Raw genomic sequence first — 8,685 nt, 5'->3', positions numbered from 1 at the left:
TGAACTGAAACTAAGTCATTCATACTAAATATTATTCATTCATTTTGGAACACGTATTATTTAACTATAAAAAGTATAGTTTGATAAATTCACAACACTAATACATTTCCATAAAAGAATTCATACATATTACATGCATTTTAGATAAACTATAATAGGCATAGTTTATGATACATCACTCAACACACTCGTACAAAAAGGGTACATTCATACAAGAAAGATTTATATTCACACACATTTCACGTAAACTTGTTAACCTATGCTGTGAGACTCTCTCTCTCCCTGTACATCCGAGTGCGGGATATAATTCCTGGTAGTTATAATCAGAATCTCCTTGAGGGAGAACGTGATACTTGTATATAGATCTATATTGGGTTTGACACCCCACACCTTGCTGCTAGCTACAGTGGGACCTGCAGGTCTACGGGTGACAAATGTCATTTCATTTTCGCGACGCCTGAGAAACGTTGTGGCAGGTTCACATAGTCACAGTATGATTATAGCGACTCACCTAGGGAGTTAACAATTCATAAAGTTTATGGGATTTCATAAAACCGAAGTAGGTTTTAGGTTGATTAAAAATTTAATTTCCATATCATTTTAAACTCACGACATTTCTACTAAGTAATGATGATTTCTTATACATTTTGGTCTTTGGTTATAAGGCAACATTTTACAGATTTCAAGGAAAATATCGGATTTTTCTGAAACAAACACGACATTTACATATGAAAGACTTCTACTAAGATTATTAATAAAAGCTTATGAACTCACCAACCTTTTTGTTGACACTTTTCAAACAACTTGTATTCTCAGGAAAACACTAAACAGGTAATCAAGTGCTTTTGAGGATGGGACGTTAAGGCGTCAAACTTTTCATATTTTGACAACATATTGTAATTGATTTTGAAACATGTAATTCATACAAGTGATGTAACTTTTTCAATTATATATATGTTGGTTGTGTTTGCTTAAATTACTATTGAAATTGTGGTTATGATACTATACATGAAGTCCTCCACCCCCAGACGTTTCCGCCATCCTTGGTTTGGGGGTGTGACATCATTCAACTCTGAACTGCCAAAACTTATAAATTTTCCATTTTTCTTTTGGCAGCGCGATGCCTCCTCATCCAAACCTAAGGCCCAGGCCGGGCACAACACCACCACCACCTCCACCACCAACTTATGATCCAGCCATGGTCCAGGCTGCTATCACAGCAGCAGTAACTGCAACCCTCTCACAAATAAACTCCCACGGAAATGGAGGAGCGGGAAGCAGCACGAATCATCCAAATCATGGCACTGGTCATGGCCAAGTAAGAGAATGTACATACAAGGAGTTCTCTAACGCTAAGCCAAAAACTTTTAATGGAACTGGGGGAGTCATTGCACTAATGCAATGGTTCGAGAAGACCGAAACGGTCTTCGAGATCTGCTCATGCCTGGAAGCAAGCAAAGTCAAGTTCGCTGCTTGCACTTTCGTAGATCGAGCCCTCACTTGGTGGAAAAGCCATGTGAATTCGGTGACGCTCACTGTCGCCAACGCCATGAGTTGGGACGATCTAAAGGTTCTATTACTGGAAGAATACTGCCCAAGGGGCGAAGTGCAAAAGCTTGAGCAGGAGCTCTGGAATCTGAAAATGACTCGGTCTGACCTAGTCACCTACATAGCTAGGTTCAACAACCTCGTTGCATTGTGCCCTACCATGGTCAACCCAGAATCAAAGAAGGTTGAAAGGTACATTTGGGGGTTGTCACCCCAGATTCAAGGGCATGTCCTAGCTTCCGGCTCTATTACCTACAACAGCGCTAAACGCCTGGCTCAGCGACTCATCGACCACGGAGTAAAACACGGTATCATTTCAACAACTGCAAATCCACCTAGGGAGGCTCAGGGCCAGAGTAGGCCTTGGAACAAAAGGAGGGGACAAACCCTCCAGGAAAACCCCAAGAAACAACAAGTAATAGCGACCCACGCTATGACTGCACCTACCAACCCTGCCCCCACAAGCTCATATAATGGGAAACTTCCGAAGTGCAACCGATGCAGCTTCCACCACCACGGTCCTTGCCATGATCTTCAATGCACCAAGTGTAATAAGAAGGGACATACAGCCCGCTATTGCAAAGAGCCAACCCAACCATCCGTCCCCACTACTAATATCGGGGTAATTCGCGCCTACTTTGAGTGCGGAGATACGGGGCACTACCGCAGCCCAAAGGCAAACAACCGAAATACCGGCGGAAGGGGCCGAGTTTTCGCAATGGGACAAGATGAAGCCATTGCGGACCCTACTGTTGTTACGGGTACGTTTCTTCTCGATAACTCATATGCATGCATTTTGTTTGATAGTGGAGCGGAAAGGAGTTTTGTGAGTCACGACTTTAAAGGCCTGCTAAAATCAATACCACAACCATTAAGTGAACCATTCATAGTAGAAATGGCCAACGGGAAAACCGAAGGCAATAAGGAGATATACGTAAACTGCACCCTAACTTTAAACGATAATCCCTTTTCAATCAACCTCATGCCAGTCTCGATTAAGAGTTTTGATGTCATCGTTGGCATGGATTGGCTGAGTTCTCATCATGCGGACATTCTATGTTACGATAAGGCCGTTCGCCTTAATCTGCCAACCGGCGAAACTTTCATTGTCTTGGGCGACAAACCCAGTACCACTCTTCGTATCATCTCAAGTATCCAAGCTCGGAAATGCCTACACAAGGAGTGTCATGCGTTCTTGGCACATGTTGTAGATGTGAAACGCGAAGTCCAGGACATCAAGAATGTGCCCGACGTATGCGATTTTCCCGATGTTTTTCCCGAGGACCTTCCGGGAATACCTCCCGCGAGACAAGTTGAGTTCAGAATCGATCTGGTTCCCGGAGCTACCCCAGTAGCCAAAGCACCCAATCGATTAGCCCTGGCAGAAATGCAAGAGCTATCCAGTCAACTGAATGAACTACTTGGAAAATGATTCATCAGGCCGAGCTTCTCGCCATGGGGAGCACCCGTACTGTTCGTGAAAAAGAAGGATGGATCATTCAGAATGTGCATCAACTACCAAGAACTCAACGAACTTACCATCAAGAACCGATACCCCCTACCCCGAATCGATGACTTATTCGACCAACTCCAAGGAGCCAACTACTTCTCCAAGATCGATCTGAGGTTGGGATATCACCAGCTGCGAGTCCTGGAGAGTGATATTCCCAAGACGGCCTTCCAAACACGATACGGAAATTACGAGTTCGTAGTGATGCCGTTCGGACTAACCAATGCCCCGGCCGTATTCATGGATCTAATGAATCGGGTATGTCGTCCATTCTTGGATAAATTCGTGATAGTATTCATAGACGACATACTCATTTATTCAAAGAATAAAGAAGAGCATGGTCAACATCTAAGGCAAGTTTTAGAGACGTTACGGACTGAGAGACTGTATGCAAAATTCTCAAAATGTGAGTTTTGGATTAGAAAGGTGGACTTCCTCGGTCACGTGGTCAGCAAAGAAGGAATCCACGTGGATCCATCAAAAATCAAGGCTATCAAAAACTGGTCTGCACCAACTACACCAACGGAAATTCGCCAATTTCTAGGTCTTGCTGGTTATTACCGAAGGTTCATTCATAATTTCTCTATCATCGCAAAGCCTCTTACTGCCTTAACCCAGAAAGGTGTGACCTACAATTGGGGAGAAAAGTAAGATGCTGCATTTCAGACTTTGAAACAGGCCCTTTTGCAGTGCGCCCATCCTTTCTCTCCCAGAAGGGACCGAAGATTAATGGTGTATTGCGATGCTTCAAAGCAAGGGTTGGGCTGTGTACTAATGCAGAGGGGAAAGGTTATTGCATATGCCTCACGACAACTGAAAACGCATGAGGTCAACTACACCACTCATGATTTAGAACTTGGGGCGGTGGTCTTCGCTCTTAAAATCTGGAGACACTACCTATATGGTACCAAATGCACTATCTTTACAGACCACAAGAGCCAACAACACATCTTCGACCAGAAGGAGTTGAACATGAGACAACGACGTTGGGTCGAATTGCTCAACGACTACGAATGTGAGATTCGCTATCATCCAGGAAAGGCTAACGTCGTGGCAGATTCCCTTAATCGTAAGGAGTACTCTGGCCGAAGAGTGAAGTCATTAGCAATGTCGATCCATTCGCACCTGTCAACACAAGTCAAGGAAGCTCAAATAGAGGCCTTGAAACCCGAAAACGTGACAGGTGAGACCCTTAGGGGAATGGACAAGAATTTAGAAATCAAGAGTGACGGAGCACGCTACCTCATGAACCGAATATGGACACCCAAGTTTGGTGGACTTAGAGAGGTAGTTATGAGCGAGGCACACAAGACTCCATACTCTGTACACCCCGGGTCAGACAAGATGTATCAAGATCTCAAACAACTCTACTGGTGGCCAAACATGAAATCAGAGATCGCTACATATGTGAGCAAGTTTTTGACTTGCACCAAGATCAAAATAGAACACCAGAAACCCTCAGGACTACTCCAACAACCTGAAATTCCTGAATGGAAATGGGAGCAGATTTCCATGGACTTCATAACGAAACTGCCCAAAACTCAGGGTGGCCAAGATACTATTTGGGTAATCGTCGATAGATTAACCAAGTCCGCTCATTTCCTACCGATCAGGGAAACTGATAAAATGGAAAAGCTATCGAGAATCTACATCTGAGAGATCGTACGACTCCATGGAGTGCCAATGTCTATCATCTCGGATAGAGACAGCAGATTCACATCTAGATTCTGGCAATCATTGCAAAAATCCATGGGAACAAGATTGGATATGAGTACAGCCTATCACCCCCAAACTGACGGACAGAGTGAAAGAACGATCCAAACCTTGGAAGACATGTTACGAGCATGTGTAATCGACTTTGGTAAAGCATGGGATGTTCACTTACCATTGGTTGAGTTCTCTTATACCAATAGTTATCATACTAGCATCAATACTGCTCCATTTGAAGCCCTTTACGGCTGTAAGTGCAGATCACCTCTGTGCTGGACGGAAGTGGGCGACACACAACTAGCAAAAGGTCTAGTCCCTGATAGCACCCTCACTGGTCCAGAGATCATCAGAGAAACTACTGAAAAGATCGTGCAAATACGAGAACGACTGAAATCCTCGAGGGATAGGCAAAAGAGCTATGCCGACAAAAGACGTAAACCCTTGGAATTTCAGATTGGCGATCGGGTACTACTGAAGGTCTCACCCTAGAAGGGCATGATACGCTTTGGAAAACGTGGGAAGCTAAATCCTAGGTACATTGGACCCTTCGAAATCATTTCAAGGGTTGGTCCAGTAGCCTACAAACTCAAACTTCCAATAGAGCTTAACAAAGTACATCCAGTATTCCACGTATCAAACCTGAAGAAGTGTTTGTCCGACGAAACACTTGTAATTCCACTCGATGAGATCGAACTAAAATAAAATCTTAACTTTGTGGAAGAACCCGTCGAGATCATGGATAGGGAAGTTAAACGAACTAAACAGAGTCGCATTCCAATAGTAAAGGTCCGATGGAATGCTAAGAGGGGACCTGAGTTCACGTGGGAATGAGAAGATAAAATGCAACAGAAGTATCCACATCTTTTCCTCAGCCCCTAAGACTCTTCTTTTTTATTAAAATTTCGGGACGAAATTCCCTCTAACAGGGGGATGATGTAACAGCCCGTTATTTCAAGTCAGTAAAAATCGAGTCCTGTAACCTCTTTGAGAAAGGAATTAGAATATCATCGAAAAATGAAGTATTCAAAAACTCTATTTGGAGTACACTATGTGGTAGGTATCGTCTTAAGGTTTCCATACATATAAATAACACAAAAATCTGAGTTATAACGAAGAAATTATGACCATTCTAAGTTATCCGACAAAAACCGGCAATACGAAGTTACGTAAAAACACAAAGTTTCAATAAAACACTTTTTGACCTTAGCTGTCTAAATGAAAGTCATAGATATCGTTAAACTACAAACATGCATAAAAAGAACGCACAAATCGGACATCGTATGAATAAGTTATGATTTTTTAAAGAAATTCCTTAATCACATCATTTTAATAAATAAATAATAAAAATAATTTTGGAATTTGCCAACGGAATCTAAATGAAAGTTGTAGATCGTAGTCTCACCTTCGCGGGGATATAAAGAATGTCAAAAACGGAGTTCGTATGAAGGAGATATGAATTTTTGAAGTTTGATAAATAATTTATATATAATTTTTATTAAAAATTCGGTATTATCCGAAGGGGAGTCAGCCTAGGGCCGTAGTACGAGCCGCGTACCCTCGTACGCCCCGCATACTCGAGGCCACGGCCTCGGATCGTCCACGTCGCCCCTATGCGAGCTACCCCCTCCCCGTCCCGTCTGAAGCGCTGCAGCCGAGGATGCGGTCAGCAGTGACGTCCCGTACGCGCCGCGTACGGGAGTACGCCCCGCGTATGCATGCTTCTCAGCCCCCTATAAAAAGGGATGCGAGGGTTCCCGGGAAAATGGCTCATTCTCTCTCATTTTTCTTGCGTTTTACCTCGTTTTCCGTGCTCGCACTACCCCGAAGCCCTGGTCATTTTGTGCAAGTCCCAAAGGTCGATTTTACTCCCGACGAATCCCGAGGAAAATCCATTTCCCGAGACGAAACTCTGCCCGGTTTTCCATCTTGCTATCTTCAAACTTTCAAGTGAGTTCATACCCCTTTCAAACACACTTTAAATACATTTTAAATGCTTTTATACTCTTTTAGGGGGGTAATACAAGTTAACATACGGTTATTATCGTGTATTTTATAAAGTTTCACTTCACTTGTTTTACCGAATAAATCACTTGGAACTCATTACTATTATGGAAAACTCCTGTCATACTTTGTGTGCATTAGACTTATGCAAAGTATATAATGATTTCAATGTACCTTTCATTGTTAAGTCGTTTTATACATTCTAAAAACTTATGATTCATGTTTCGTCAAACATTGTGAAAAAGGATAAACTTTGCATACAAAAACTATCACTTTAATACAGGCTTAGTTGAGAATCCATGAGACGTGTATATCTTCAAACGTTACTTTTCCTTATTAGAAAGTAATGCTGCAAGTCCTGTCTATAACCAGAGTCTCCCATTCGGAGAACGTGTCAAATGTGTATAGATCTATACGGGAAGTCATGATCCCGCGCCCTGATTGTTAGCTACAGTCCGTCCTTTGGGGTGACAGTTGTCATAACGCTGCGACGCCTGAAGAACGTCGTTACAGGCATATTATGTTTAGTATGGTTATAAAACTCATCTGATATACAATTATTATGGTATTATGCTTTTATGAACGAGTGGCTATTAAAACTATTCTTCATCTAACAAATGCGATCTTCGTATAGCTTTATTATATAAAACTATGACACAACTTTTAAGAACGTCGGTTTCTTAAGATTTTCGGTCTTAGAGACTTCCAGTTATGTTAGGAAAATAAGGATTTTTCCTATATACAAACCAAACAACCAATAGGAAAATAAGGGATTTTCCTGGTGCAATTATTTACAACTTATAACACGAACATTCATATGCATTTCATACTTTTATAAGAAAATAAGGGTTTTTCTTGGAAAACACAACAATTCGTATCTCAACCATTAGGGAAAATATGGGATTTTCTGGATCTAATATATTCACTTTCAACACAACAAATCACCACTCTTTACATTTGAAATACTGCGTTTTCTGGAAAACATACACGAACTTTCGAATGGCGTACATTTTCTCAAAACACTACTTATGAACTCACCAACTTAATTTGTTGACACTTTTTCTTTGAATTAACTTGTATTCTCAGGGAACCACTAAGCAGGTTTGGGAATCAACTTTTGGGATTAACGCACTGGCGTTAATTACTTCTTTTGAATGATGTTTATGTATTTAACTTTTGAACATGTAATGAATATAATTATGTAAACATCTTGGAAACTTTAATATATATATATATATATATATATATATATATATATATATATATATATATATATATATATATATGGTGGTGTGTACTTTCCTTTCTATGAACTATTATGATATCGAATATGACGTCCTCCGCCCCCGAACGTTTCCGCCGTTCTGGTTTGGGGGTGTGACATAGAGTAAAGTTTGCGGCTTGTGATTTTGTTGATTGAGCACTGACATGGTGGAATGGCCATGTTGAGGCCTTAACACCCCCAATAGAAAATTCCATGTAAGGTTCGGTAAAAATACCTATATTTTTAAAGTATACTTTTAGTTCAGAGTACTTCGGCCCCTTAATGTTTATAGTTGTATACCATGTAAGGTTCAGTATATTTAGTTCACTATAAACAATTTCTCTAATACCAATCTGTCACACCCCGAAACCGGCGGCGGAAACGTTCCGTGGCGGAGGACATCATGCGCAGTATCACAACCATTGTACATAGTAAATATAGTAAATATAGTAAACACAGTCATTACATTACAATAAGAATATTTACATTTGTTTAAAAGCATTTAAAACATAGTTTATATACATCAGTATAATAAAAAGTAAAGACGAGACTTCTATATGCTCCGCCTTCTCCAAAAGTAAGCGGGATACCTGTCTAACGTGAACCTGAGAATACAAGCGGTTTGAAAATATATCAACATAAAGCGGGTGAG

Source organism: Lactuca saligna, chromosome 2 (genome assembly GCF_052625555.1).
Source record: "Lactuca saligna cultivar CGN05327 chromosome 2, ASM5262555v1, whole genome shotgun sequence".
NCBI lineage: Eukaryota > Viridiplantae > Streptophyta > Magnoliopsida > Asterales > Asteraceae > Lactuca > Lactuca saligna.
Note: the sequence above shows the minus strand (reverse complement) of the source record.